The sequence below is a fragment of the Amblyomma maculatum genome, chromosome 1 (genome assembly GCF_055883805.1).
Source record: "Amblyomma maculatum isolate TAMU_Amacu chromosome 1, ASM5588380v1, whole genome shotgun sequence".
In the NCBI taxonomy this organism is placed as follows: Eukaryota; Metazoa; Arthropoda; class Arachnida; order Ixodida; family Ixodidae; genus Amblyomma; species Amblyomma maculatum.
Window position 1 is genome coordinate 231,931,660 of NC_139344.1, and position 15,419 is coordinate 231,947,078.

The 15,419-nt window shown below is 46.1% G+C and overlaps 1 protein-coding gene across 4 annotated transcripts in view; it reads right to left on the minus strand.

Moving 5' to 3' along the window:
- LOC146205891 (uncharacterized) overlaps positions 1 to 15,419 on the minus strand; it is a 92,421-nt gene that overhangs the window by 40,206 nt on the left and 36,796 nt on the right. The gene's annotated exons all lie outside the window — the stretch shown is intronic.

Sequence of the window (15,419 nt, forward strand, 5' to 3'; positions counted from 1 at the left end):
GCTTGCTAGCACCGTTTCGTTTCATTGATTGAAGCAGTTTGTTGACAGTGCTCTCTGTGTGCGACATGGATAACAAACGCTCCCCTTTTCCTTAGCTCCTGCCTTCCTACTTGTGTGCACATATGTTGTACCCTCAAAATCATCGCCTGTGACCACACCAGAATCAGATATATAAGACCATGCACAAATGTTTGTCAATGGGTACAGCGAAACAAAGAATCCTGTAGCTCACCAAAAAATGTGTTACTTGTCCAGGTTAAGTTGTCTGTTTCTACATTCCGCAGTAGTGATACTACACTGGCAGTTCTCATGTGCTCATGGACGTGTTTGACAATTCCTTACGACTGTTTCTGTATGTTTAAATCGCTTCTTTTGTGAGAACACTGAAGAAAATACTGGCCCTAGAGTTCAAGAAACGTTTGCTAACCCTGAATCAAGACAAGCAAGGATATTAACTGAGCTAGCTGGTGTTTGGGGACGTCTTACATTAAAGGAACAAGCCGTCACTACTCATAAAAAGGGTTAGATGCCATCGATAAAAAATAGCTAGAAATTAGCGAAAGACACCACCCAAATTCGAACACTAGAAAAGTTTGGGCCTTCAATCACGTAGTTACGAAAAAAAATGAAAAACATCTTGAAAACAACAGTCGATGATCAAGCTTAGTCGTTTTCGAAGTCAAAGAGCAATACGATGATATGTTACGTAAAACAGTCATTCCAAGAGCACTGTGGAATCTACACTGCAGGAATGCGAAAGCATGAGCGTTGCTACTGCAAATGGTGCATCTCGTTTGCTCTCATTATCATTATCAACTAAATGCACCATCATTATCATTACTACTGTCAGCATTGTCGTTATCACTAATTGCAGCGTCATTATCATCGCTACTATCCTTCCCACGGTGGACAAGGCGAATTATGATGTGCATTTCACAATCCCGGGCATGGCACAGTTAGTTGGTTAAAGCGCTCGGCTGGGGATCCAAGGGGATTCCTGGTGGAGACAGGATTTTTATTTTTCTGATGACAGCTAATTTTCTCCCCATACATCCGTTATTAGCGACACATTAGTGCACAGATCCCGTGCACAGATCCGACGCACAGATCCAGCGCACAACTCTCGCACATCGGATTTCGTTCCACGAGCCTAGATAGGCTTTTGCCTTAAACATTTCCAGCAGTCCTGCAAATCAATCACTCATATTCATTAACGGGAATTTGATGGTTGCTCTTATGCTTGCGATGGTAGTAAATGTCAACAAGCAGGGTGTCGAACCGGAACCGAACCCAAATTTTCATACTGAACCGGAACCGGACAGAACCTGAATTTTCTTCCGCCATCTTGGAACTGAACCCGAACCGGAACGAATCAGAGGAACCGTTCCCAACCAGTTTGGTTCCGACCCACTTTTGCTGGCAACTTATCTTCATTATTTTTTTCTTTGATTGCTGCTTGTAAAGCGCTCTACTCACATATTTCCAGAGCTCGAGTGCACACCACAATCATCACAACTATATTGAAAAATCGCCCATTGCAAAATGATGACAAGAACAAAGGGAAATATATTGCCAAAGGGAAATATATTGCCAGCGCCGCTTCAGCAGCAGCACAATCTAATGTTGTTGTTTTTGTCCTTTTGCGTCTTTTGCATTTTAGTGTTAGCAGCGGCATGGCCGTCGTAGTGTTCTGTGGCGGTTGAGTCGGTGGTTGTGTAGGGTGTGGTGCGCGGGTGTGCGTAGTGCTGTGATGGCGGTGAACATGAAAAAAGAGCAGCACTGACGTTGAAGACCAAGCTCGAGATAGTTCAGCATGTGGAGAACAGTGAAAAGAAGTCTTATTTGGCATCCCAAGGAGCACTTTGAGTACCATTCTCAAGAACAAAGCTGTCATCAAGGCACAAGCACAAGAGACCGCACGGACAAGTGCACAGCGTCTCCGGCCCCCTGCGTTCGGCGACGTGGAGAAGGCGCTCTACAAATGGTTTTTGGATGTCAGAGCTCGAAACACACCGGTGTCGGGACCGATGCTTCACACAAAAAGCGAAAGACTTTGCCTGTATCCTCGATGCCGAAAACTTCGTTGCCAGCCCCGGATGGCTGCAAAGGTTCAAGGCACGCTACGACATCGTAGGCAAAACTATCTCTGGCGAAAGTGAGACGGTTAACTGCGAGAGCATAAAAAAGTGGTTGGAAGAGGAGTGGCCGCAAATACTTGCAAAATATCAGCCCAAGTACATCTTTAATGCGGACGAAACGGGCCTATTTTGGCAGATACTACCCAGGCATACCCTTGACGCACGTGGAGAGCCATGCCATGGCGGGAAGCAAGGAAAGGCCCGGACCACTGTTTTGCTTGCCGCCAACATGGACGGCACTGTGAAGCTGCGACCCTTCGTCATCAGGAGATTTAAAACCCCAAGATGCAAGAAAGGGGGCCGCATACTCCCCGTAGAGTATGTTTCCAACAAGAAATGTTGGATGACGCGTGAACTTTTCATGAAGTGGCTGCATGCTTGGGACTGCGAGCTTGTGCGCGAGGGACGCAATAAGTGCATCCTCATTGACAACTGTACCCCATACAACACAGATGTCGCACTCAATAACACTGAAGTTCGCTTTTTTCCGCCTAACACTACTGCCAAGTTGCAGCATTTAGATCAAGGCGTCATCAGGGCCTTCAAGGCAATTTATTGCAAGACGAGACTAATTGACACTCTTCTCGTGAAGCTTCGTATGAAGCAGGACTTGAAGATTGACTTGCTGGGAGCAATCCAGATGCTTAAAGCGGCATGGGACAACGTGAAAGGCGAAACGATTGCCAACTGCTTTTGGCTTGCTGGTTTTTGTTCCAGCAGAGGCCCGTGCAGCAAGTTACGATGTTGACGATGCCGACGAAGCAGAAGCAGAGCTACGCGAGCTCGATGAGGCCTCTGGAACGACTTTTCCTGTCATGTTGGTGACATGCCCGCAACTATGACTGTAGAAGACTTTGTAGGTGGCGACGACATCGCACAGACCACTGCTGTACTGACGGACGTCGAAATTGCTGCGGAAGTCTCTGAACACCCCAACGAAGCTCAGGCTGACCCTGCAGACGATGAGAACATTCCTACTTCACAAGAAGCGCTTGCTGTATTGGATTTACTGCGCCGCCACCGCAGTGCTATTGAGGGCAGTGGGTTTGCCCTTGTTGAATGTTTGCAAACTGCGGAACAGGGCGTGATACGGAACGCGATCAATGGAAAAAAGCAGGCCGCGATAATGCAGTTCTTTGCGCCTAAATAAATGGATGTGACCCAAGTAAGCACCCTCCGAGTTGCTGTGTCTTCTCTGATTGAATTTTGCTGCTCTTGCATGTATTTTCTACGGAATTTTATATTAAGAATTATGGATATAGCGAACTATTTTCCTATCTTTTAACTGTTCATTACACCGGAGTTTCACTGTATACATGACAGAAAGCGCAACTAATGAGTAACCTGGTCTACGGGTTGCGCAGGGACGAAGGAGGTCGTGACAAAAACCTTGAAAAGCAGGGAGAGGGGCGAGGTCTGGCAGACCTAAGAAGCCTGCACCTAGGCTCTTAGAGAGAGAGAGGGGGGGGGGGACCAAAACAAAACAGAAGAGGTAATATTGGTAATTATGCAATCAGTGAACTGCAGCATGAGACCCTCAATATCACATTGCGCTGACCAGCGAGGAAAGGTGCCAAAGAAAACGAACAGCACTTGGTCACCCCATGGAAGCGGCTTCGGTGTCACCGGCGAATGCTACAGGCAGCAGCAGAATTTCCCTGAGATCGAGTGTACAAGCTGAGAATGAGCCTGAAGCGTTTCTTATGAAACGAGAAGACTGCCTGCAAGGACTCGGAGACAGTGGCAGCTCTCTAAACTGAAGAAGTAGAGAGCCTGCTCTACTCATCTGAAAGGTGCCTAGAATAAGCAAAAACTTCAGTGTTTTGAATTTTGGGAGGAGGAGAAGAAGTTGTGAGGCCCAGAACTGTATTTACTAGCTACAGTAGCACTTGCTGTGCCATCTACACAAGTCAGCGTCGAGAGAGCGTTTTCTGCAATAAAGTATATCCTTTCTTATCATCGAACCCGGATGGCTTCAACAATCCTCGACAATGTTCTATTCCTTCGACCTATCGATGCTGGCAAAAAAAAAAAAAAAAATGTTGGCAGCACTTTGAGCACATAATAAAATATTTGCAAGCAGCCATGATGTGACGTCATGCTTGTTGTAAATTATACTACTAAACACACCAGCCTAGTCTCAGAGCGGTTCTTGAAGAAGGTACATAGCACGCCTATAAAGGGAATCATGGCGCGCATCAAGACGGTGGTCGTATCACGTCGCTGTCACAGGAGTGAGACAATGAATTAATCCGGTTTTCCAGCAAATACGATTCCAACCACAATACGTGGTGGGGAGGACTTTTTTTTCAGCGCCTTTCGGGCCACAACACACAGGTACCTTTGTGTTTTACATCCATAGAAAAGCGAAATGCAAAGGCGTTCACGTGCTGTGCAATTTATATTCTCACCGAAGTACAGAGCTTTTCACCAGTCACAATTTCATCAGCCTTGGGGTGTGTGCTTGTTCGGCCTTGATCTAATTTCAAAGTCCTTTAGTGGAAGCCGGACGAAACATTGTTGTACATGTCACAGTAGAGACTTCGCTCTAAGCTAAAATTTATGTGCATTTTTGTGCACCTGTAAAGCACAGCAGGAAACATTTTCTTGCAACTTTAGGAGCGTGACAGCTTCACTTGGTCATGTGCCAGTAAAAATAACCATTATTTCCTCCCCATCCTGCTCTAATTGTAAATCACTCATTATAAACATTTTTCTGAGAGCTGTACAACCAAATGTAGAAAGTCATATCTGACGACAAAAACAACAGACGGATTACTATATGAATTTTCACCTTTCATTATTACTGGAATAGGAAATAAAACTCAGTATTAAAAATTGAAATAAAAAAATAAACACTGCAATATTTTTTTTCTTTTGTCTTTTTTTTTTTTTAATGAACCTATTTGAATTCGTTTGAACCGCTTCGGACAGGGTCGAACCGGAACAGAATGTGTCTCCGGTGCCGAAACCGAACCCGGAAAAATTCCGGTTCGACACCCTGTCAACGCGTTGGTTGCAGCCGTGAACTTCTAATGATGAATGAAAGAACACCTGCACTGTTTCTAAAACCCTGAGGGTGCTAAATTTCAATCCCAGAAGTAAATAAAGTCGAACCCGGATATATCGAACTCGAAAGGATCGAGAAATGGTTTGATATATCGATAATTCAATATACAAAAATCGGCTTCAGATACCACTTGCTATCGTGAAATATGATACTGTATTTGTTGCATGATCAACCCACTCGCATAATGAACCCAACCCCCACTTTTGGCCCCGAGAATTTGAAAAAAAAAAAAAAAAAAAGAATAAATACAGCGTTCGGAGGTGCGTCCCTCCGTTTCGACCATCGCATCCACAGCTCATTTATTGAGGGTGACGGCAAACAGTAGCCAGTGTCGCCCTCTGACACAGGATACAAAAGATACACCCCTAGGATATTTTAGGGATCCTGGTACAGTCGCCGGCCAATTATTCGGACCTCACGGGGACCGCCGAAAAAAAAATCTGAATAAGCAAGAGTCCGAAAAAACAAAATCAGAAAAAAAAAAAAAAACTATTTCTATGCACTGGCATGTCCTGTGCACTTATTCAGGCCCCGCAATTGGCTGGAAAAAATCGTGAATACGCTGCTGGATGCTCCTCCGTTTGCGAGCAATCAGATCGGCTTGAATCTCGGAAAGGGTCGTGCTATCCCTGTAGGCAGCTGCAAGCATCGTCACCGCATTCACAAGGTCTGCAAGCGACGGCAGCGGAACAGGTGGTGCGTCGTCCTCTGACTCAGATTCATTGTCAGGCGGGACAACAGACACCTGATGAATTATCTAGTCATCGTCCAGCTCCACGCATGTGAGTGCTGCACTGTCGGCATTTGAAAAGTTCTCAAAGGTTACAGCGTCTGGGATCACCCTGCCGCCACTGCGCAAGTCTTGCAGCACATGTTCGCCAGCTGTGGAAAGCATGTCGGACGGGAGATCCTGGGCCGCGGCATCCGCTTCGTCAAGTCCAACAAATTCAGCACGCCGAAAGCAGTTTCGGAGTATGGCTGCCGTCACTGCCTGCCAGGCGTCAGCAAACATGCTGATCGCCGACAGCAGAGTTACAGCATACTGCTTGCCGGTGTCAATGCACAGAACCATGTGGCTCAGAAGCGTGCTCTGTATAGCACCTTCAAATTTTTAATCACACCCTGGTCTATGGGTTGAAGGACGCTCATTGTGTTTGGTGGCAGGAATTCCAACTGAATGGATTCCAGGTCATCAATGTGGCCATGTGCACCGCAACTGTCCACAAAGAGTAACACCTTGCGATTTTGGGCCTTGAATTTCCGGTCCAGCTTGCATACATAGGCAGCGAAAAGATGCTGCATAATCCAAGCCTTCGAGTTGGCTTCATACCACACGGGCAATGTTTTTACCCCCTTGAAGCATCTCGGGCTCTTTGATTCCCCAATCACAAGAATCGGGAACTTTTTGTTTCCCGACATGCTGCTGCCAACCATCACTGTGACCCGGTCTTTGCTGTGCCTTCCGCCGTGGCAGGGGTCGCCAAACACGGACAGTGTCTTCTCGGGTAACACCTTATAAAAAAGGCCTGTTTCATCACAATTGAAGACATCAGGCGAAAATCAGTCCAGCAGCGACTCCAGTCTGTCGGAGCAGTAATTTGTTACAAGAGTCTGGTCCACGACACCACTCTCGCCGCACATCTTCTTGAAAGTCAGAACGTACCTCTTCTTAAAATTACGAAGCTAGCCATCGCTAAACTTAAAGCCTTCGATGGTCATTCGCAGTGCGAAGGCCTCCGCCTTTTGTTTCAGAAGATCGCCCGACACTGGGATCCTCTTTGCAACTGTCGCACACAGCCACATGTGGAGCGCTTCTTCGAGCTTCGGGTGGCTGCCCTCTCTGAAATGTTTTCTTTCCAGCACTGGGGGGGGAGGGGGGGAGGGGGGAAGAAGACTTCAATGATTCATTCAAAATCTCCATTTTGTTTTCATATAGTCCGACACAGTCTGCTTCGAGATGCCGAACTCCAGGGCAACTTCGCTCTGCAGGCGGCCATTCTGCACTTGATGGATCACTGCAATCTTCTTCGCCATTGTCATCATTGCGTATTTGCCGCGCTTCTTAGCTGAATTCCCCAACGCTGACAGCCCCGATGTTGGCGCCATTTTCGTGTGCTTCGTTGGTCTCACTGCTAGGCTTACACAACACACAAGCAACACAAGTAGAATGAACACTGCACACTATAACCAGGGGTGTGAAACTCCCCATACCTCCCAGCGGCCACAAATTAGACGCTAGAGCCAAACTCCCCTTTATAGCGGGAGGGGGCGCGTAAAAAATGGACTTGACAGGGGAGGCCGTCTAGCGGACCGGTCCAAAAAAAATGGTGTGCTGAAGGGGGTGTCGGTAGGTTGCTTCAAGCAGCGCAGGTCGCGCGCTCGCGTGCGCCCGCGCCCGAGAGAACGCTCTGCCCGTGGATTTTCTACCGCATCATCGTTCTGCCGCGGCGCGACCGGCTCGCGGCAGAACAGTGTGATGGAAAGAAAAACCACAAGCAAAGCGCTCTCGAGGGCGCAGGCGCTCGCGAGCAAGCGCACCCGACCGCAGCAAGAAATAGCACAGAGAACAGCAGATATCGTTTCCCTTTTTTATTAACTGCATGTGAAACAGGAAATGAAAAGATGCGACGAGGTATCCCTCTCTCTCTCACACACACACACACACACACACACACACACACACACACACACACACACACACACACACACACACACACACACACACACTTTACATAGCCAACAGGTTACAGTAGTGTTCTGTGTTCTGCGCTTGCATGCTTGCTTTATCACTACAAAAGAACCCAGTTTGCCGGCACTGCTTCTGTCAGCATGTGTACAGTTAACATGAAATTAAATAAATGATGCACATATTCATTCTACGCATTCCATACCATCAAAGCAATGTAGAAACATGGAGCAAATACCTGCGTTCTAGTTACCTAGTGGTTGGTATTTGATGCAAGTAATCACATGTAACTGTGCTATACATAACCAAAATGCATGATTAAAAATTTACACTACCCTTCCTGGAAGAACAGTCTTCTTCGAAACGCACTTACGTCTCTCCACAGCACATGAAGTTAACAAGTTCAACAATACAAACTACAGCGGATATCGCCGAGTGCAATGGCCAGCACAATCAGCAGACAAGATGGGTCCATGGAACTGGAGCTGCATGCAGACAAGTCTCTCGTCTCACAAAGGGGCAAAGAGCCAGAATGAGTGAGATGCACAGAATAAAAGAACCGCGACGAAAAATCGCGACTTCGGCCGATAAGCCAACACGCAGAGAATTCACAGCGCTAGGCTACGCAGACGACGGTTCTAATTCAAAACGAGCGGAGTCGTAACGGTTGCAGCGATTTATGCGAGGACGAAGCAAGCCACGCAGCGGAGTTGGCGGCGCCGTCAGTGCGAGGGGAAAATTTAGGCGCAAGGGAGAAGTCCTCCTCCCAGCTTTTCCTTTCCTCCTTTCGCCCCCGCTTGGGAGAATTAGACGGGACGGAAGTGCCCCTGACTTTCCGCGGCCTGCTATAACTGCACCGCACGCCGTCAGAAAGAAGAAAGAAGAGACGACCGGGCCAGCGGCTACTGGATTTGACCTGGATTTGGACGGGCGAGATCGAAACTAGCCATTGTGCTGGAACACACAAAAACGATGATGAGCGGACTCCGCCCCTACCGCCACCTCGTGGGGCGGTAAGGAAGCTCATTCCAAAACGAAAATGGCGCTTCATGCTTTAGTCAGCGTCGGTGTAGGTAGCTGCTGTCGATCGAGTTGGCTCGAGTAGGGTCTGATAAATCAAATGAGAGGTTGCGAGTGTCCGAAATTTCGGTATTTGTTATGCATTAGGCCTATGGGAAGGGTGACGGTTCTGCGAAGCAGTCCGAATAATAGAGTATGTCCGAATTTTTGGAGTCCGAAAAATCAGTCAGCGACTGTACTGAGTTCAGCCAAAAGAGTGCCCACTCCCTTCCTTCTGCGACTCTAACCCGGACCACTGTCAAAGGCGTGTTGCCGCACAAGCAGCAGATTACCACTGCAACCACTGCTACTACTGACTACCACTATCAGCCATCACATGAGCCACAAAACCCCTAAGGTAGTATCTCTCCAACATCCATCATTTGCTTGCCGTCTGCCTTACGAGTACAAGGAGGCGATTCTGCGAATGTACCAATCATAACTGTGTGAGGGACAGACTGTTAATTTCCAGTACCCTTGGATACCAGTGCAACCACGTCTGTGTTCAGCGACGACATCAAATGCACGGAAACCTGCCGTACCTTGAAACAGGTACACACAAAACGTCGCATGGCTGGTAGCCAAGCAGCCAAAGCCACGAAAGCGATCAGAATGAAAATCTGCTTTGATGGCCAGAAACTCACGACGTTTTTCATATCTGCAGGGGCTTGTATGCTCTGTCATTTTTTGCCCTGATTTCATTGCGAAGAATGGCATTACAGTTAATTTAAAGTCGGGACAGTACAGTTATGATGCTAGCATGCCACAAGCCAATTTTAGGGCCACTCCATCACAATCCCTGTCATCCCCATTCCACACTGGAGCAGAGCAGTGCGCGAGCAACCGGCATTGAAGACATTCTCAAGTCGTTAACAGGTACAGCAGCACATAGTCGTCAGTTAAGTGCAGTACTGCAACCCTTCTCAGCTATCTTCCCAGAAACGCCGGGAGAACTAAACTTGCTACAGCATCGCATCGACACAGGTGATGCCCAGCCCGTAGGAGCCTTGCGCTGCCCAGGGGGCGCCGCGAAAACGGCGTTAAAAAGCGCCCCCTAGGCATCTGCTGGGTAGTACAAATTGCCGGCGTCTGCATTCAAATGCATAGAGTCAGTATGGATCCACCGCTTTAATTTCTATTATGTATGAATTACAACGAAACTAAGGCGCTGAAAATTCCTTTAGGGCTGTCACAACGTGAATAAAGGCAATAAATAATCCAACGTCAGGCACTATACGACATGCAGCAATCGGAGGCGAAGTCTTGGCGCGCTGCCAGTCGACATAGCCAGGCGAGTGTCGCGCAAATTCGTGGAGCTCTACGAAACCTTTACACGCAGCTGAGCTGAAGCAAGAGTATACACGAAACTGCAACTTGGACAAGCAGCGTAAACAACCCCTCTGAGGTACAAAAAGTCCTTTCGATTGGGCACCTTGAGCCGGCCGTGCATATGCCGTTGGGGTTTGCTTTCAATGCATGCATGCGATTTTTTAAGTTGATCCTAAGCTGGTTTTTGCTTTTTACGCACCGTTTAGCTGATAAGTCCCACTCGTAATGTTTGGAAATACAATCCACGTACTGGAAAGTCCCACAGAAAGCTGAAGTTGGGACTGCAGAAACGTTCAAATTACACCGCAGCAGGCGCTTGTGTTCGTCATTAGGTGCAGGTATCAGAAGGCACGCTGACCTTGTTTCACTGCTCAACTGCTAATAGCCTTTGATTTATGTGCTTGCAGCTCTCAAGACAGAGCTTTTGCCTGTTGGGGGCAGTGGGGACTTTGTATATTAGAATTAAGCACTCTATCAGATCAAGAACGCGCGGTGCATGACCGAAATGCTATTTTGACAATGCCGCTATTGTCGGCTGCTTAGTAATTATAAGTATGCCCCAAATGACGTCTATTACAGTTTTCTCTTGAAAGTGAATGGCTGCTTTCATCGAGATAGCAAACGTTTTCAGTAAACTGTTTATCGTCTTCACCTTTCGTTGCTTGACATACGCACATGCAGTTCTTACTTACACAGCTGCCGAAAACAGTTGCATAACAGACTGTTTCGCTCTCGATCACAGATAAATATATAGCTGTACTCTATACAATTTCAGCTCTGAGCCGGCGGAGCGGGCAGCTTAGAGCGAATGGCGTTTCTCCAACCAGTGCATGCATGCACATGACCGCCCGTACCAATCTCATAGCCCCGTTCCGAGCGACTTGAAAGAAAGCAGTAGAGTTGAACAAGGAAATTGTTAACTTGCCCGTGGCACCCTACGATGCAATTGAAAATAGCAGCGGTAACGATGTTTCGCGACGGATGGTACGGCAAGAACAATGCCACATGCTTTGAACATTTCGCCGGAAGGCAGCCGCAGCGCTTTTTTTTTTTAATGTTAGGCCACTGCTGGTTCACAGTGATGTCCATGATACATGACGACTCTTTTCACACTCATGAAGGGGCAAAAAGAAGCACGAATCGACCTAGAAAGCCTGCGAGATATGTGCTGCAGCATAGGCAGAGCCGCCGTTGTACTACCCAGTCAGGCTTTTCTTGGCCGCCACAAGGTGGCACCACCCTACTCAAAACTCCAGCGCAAGGTCCCTATACGCTTCAACCCAAGACTGCTAAGCATCCACAAACGAGCTCTCGTGGGCAGAGCTCTCCAAAAAATTATCAACACCGGAGTGGTAAGAAAACGTCCTTGGGCATTCCCAGCGGTATTGACCCCAAAGAAAAATGGCATCACACGCTTGTGTGTAGACTATCGGAGGTTAAACACCGTAACCAGAAGAGACTCGTATCTTTTCTCGTCCACTTATGCAGTCATGTACTCAGTAGGTTTGGCACAAGTGTTCACGACATTGGACGGCAGCAGAGGCTTCCTGCAGATACCTATTGCTAGCCAGGACATCGAGAATACTGCATTTACATGTTCACGAGGCTGGTTCGAATTCATGCATCTACCTTCCAAAGAATGATGGACATAGCCCTTGGAGATGTGAAATTTAACTACACCATGGCATACATGGATGATGATGTTTTCTAAAAATGTGGAGCACCTCTTGACACATTTGTAGGACATGTTGCAGCAAATGCAGAACGCAGGGTTGACTGTAAACCCAAGGAACATTCAAGCAGGCGTTCATCATCGAAGCAAAGAACTGTGAGGCCGAACGACAAGAAACTCCAAGCCATCCTGCAGTACCCTCAGCGAACAAACGTGAAAAGTCTGTGCTTCCTGGGTATGGTGGGCTTCTACTGGCATTTCATCTCCAACTGCACAGACCTCATGCACCCTCTTCACCAGTTGCTGTGCCAAGGAGCGGCATGGACCTGGACTGCTACGGAGGAATCATTTCAGGCTTTAATGCCATCGCCCGCACCGCACAGCGAGCCTGCGGCTTCCACATCTCAACAAACACAGGTCAATTCAAGTGAGTATGGCATTGGTGCTAAGTTGCTCCAAGAACACAATGGTGGCCCCTGCCCTGTGGCATTTGCAAGCCATGCTCTTTCGTGAGGAGCAGAAAAACTACTCAGCAAGTGAGAAAGAGTGCTTGACGATTGTTTTTGCCCTCAAGAAGTTTGATCTCTACTTAGATAGAGCCGAGTTCACTATTCAAACTGACTGCCTGGGTTTATTCTGGCTCTGCTAGCTACAGAACTCAACAAGCCGTCAAGCTCACTAGGTGCTAGCACTTCAAAAATATCATTACAGGGTCTAATACCAAAAAGCCGTAAGCAACAGGGTAGCAGATAAATTTAATTACTCATTATGACAGCTACTTCTTTTTTATTCATGCTAAGGTGATAAAACTCGGAATATATTCTAATAAGAGGAAGATAAGCCATCCCCGAAAATTTTATCAAATTTTTTTTCTTAATAAAGTTGTTTATTGCCTCAGGGCATAAAGGAATATGTAAAAAAAATTAAAAGGCTATTAAATGAAAGAAAAAAGGTTGGCTGTTCTAATAAAGGTCAAGAGAGAATGATGATAAGGCCTTTGAGTCTATGCAATGTACGAAGATGGGTTGTTCGGTGAAAGGCCCACTGCCATCAGGTGCCAAATCTCGTCGGCTTCAGTGCCCGGCAAACCCACAACAAGGGGGGAATATCTGCCTCATTATTTTATCAAAATTGGTGCAACCGATCAAAAGTTGACCTTTTACTAAAGCTTTGCATCCCCTTTACGGGGGAGCAGGGCTAAAGGGTCAACTTTTGAACTGTTGCACCAATTTTAATAACATTTTTGGAGATGGCTTATCTTCCTCTTATTAGAATATATATCAATAGTTTTATCACCTTAGCCCAAAGAGAAGAAAGGTTGTAGTTTACATGATGAATAATTGAGTGTGTCAGCTTAGGAAAATTATCATTTTAAGAATCATGAAGATGTACTAACCGTTCGTGCCTAGATAACGTCTAGATAGTTCATTGTGCAGGATAAGGCCAATTATGGAACGGTTCTTTGACATTTTTGTAGAATTCTGAGCACTTTAAAAATGAACTTCATTTTTCCTGCCAGTATAGTATGTCACATATTTGATAAAGAATTTTTATTGTGCAATGATTAAGAATCAGTAAGGTACATTATTTTGTCCCCAACAAAATATAGCGTGTTGCACAATTAGAGGCGCGATGTAGAATGCTTCTCCCAGCTAAATCGCGGAATCCTCGCAGTTCAAATTTTGCACAGATATGGTATTTTGTTGCTAGTATTTTTTAATACCAAATTTGTTTGGGGTACTTGCCTGATTCGATCAAAAGAAGTGAAATGTTCCCATCTTATGCGGCGGCGACGACGCTAGACTAGCCGCTGCCCCAGTGATGGTACTGGTGGCGCCACCTCATGCTGCTTACAACAACTCAAACCTTTTGCCAGAAATGTTCGCCCCTCTTTTCCTGCTACAGAGTTGTAGCAGCATGAGGTGGCGCCACCAATACCATCGCTGGGGCAGCGGCTCGTCTGGCGTCGTCGCCGCCGCATAAGATGGGAACACTGGACTTCTTTTGATCGAATCAGGCAAGTACCCCAAACAAATTTCGCATTAAAAAATACTAGCGACAAAATGCCCTTTCTGTGCAAAATTTTAACTGCGAAGATTCCACGGTTTAGCTGGAAGAAGCATTCTACATCGCGCTCTAATTGTGCAACGCGCTGTATTAGTTCAGAAACCACCTTGAAAGCAGCCTTTGGCAAAAGATTTGGAGATGGTAGTTTCCTGACGGTTGGGCTCTTGCAAACAGTGCAAACTGAGAAAAATGAGTTAGGAAAGGTTTCAAACATAATATTCAAATTTACAGCCTAAATCAATGTACCAAAGTGGCCTAGTGCAAATGTTGGGTTGTCGTTTTCAACAAGACACTGCTCTGCAGTGATTGCTTCGAGTTGAATATTTTTTTTATTTTCTGAGCTTTAAAACTGTCCAGCGCTCATGAAATACTTTCCTTGATTGCTTGCTGGGCGTGCCTCTTTGTCTAGGCTTCATATTCTGTCTCCACTTGTCGAGCACTTTAGTTAGCCAGGCTCCCAGTAGTGCGAGAATAGCGTCTGAAAGTTACCTGCTCTGCTTTAGTCAAACCTAGCTTTTAATTCAGTTTACCAGTCAATCCGCTGCTGCCACGACCCAAAATTTGCTTCCATTGGTTTGGTTTGTGGGGTTCAACATCCCAAAGCGACCCAGGAGGCTATGAGAGACACCCACCATAGTGGAGGACTCCGTAAATTTCGATCACTTGATTTTAATATGCACTGACATCGCACAGCACACGGGCACCTAGCTTTTTCGCCTCCATCAAAAGCGTCCGCCGAGGCCAGGATTCAATCCTGCATCCTTGAAAACAAACTCTTTTCTGTTTTTTTTTTAGCTGTCTGCTGTGCTCTTGATAGCAGGTCCTTTTTAGCTAGAGAACATGAAAAATAAGCCTTCTAAGTTCAGGATACACACCGCACCCTACTTCTAGCCCATTATGAAGCTGCATCTTGAAATGGCCAGTGCTCCCCATCTCGCAAAAAATTTAATTTTAATTGTTCTACTGCGCAGATAACTTGGTGAGAAGTTTCTTTAATACATGCATAATTCAAAACACAAAAAATTTAAAAACATTTTTTTTTTTGTGACAATTGTGATTTTAGCCCCGCATCCCCCCTTAAAGGGGCAGGACAGCGTTTGAATCACTACCAATTTTTTTCTACCTTAAAGCACATTTTGAGCTATAATTTGAAGATTTCATTGGCAAGTTGCAAGAAAGATTTAAATGATTTTTTTTATGCTCTAGAACTTTTTTTACAAACGTTTCTTCAAGGGTCATTACCTTGTAAATCTTTTTTATTCCCGTCCATAGTTCAACTCATTTTCTGTTCTTGCATTTTTTCTTCAATGCAGTTAAACCTGGTTATAACAAAAAATTGTAAAATGTCGACGATTTTTCCATTATATGCAGTTTTCACGTGAAGACTCGAAATGACAA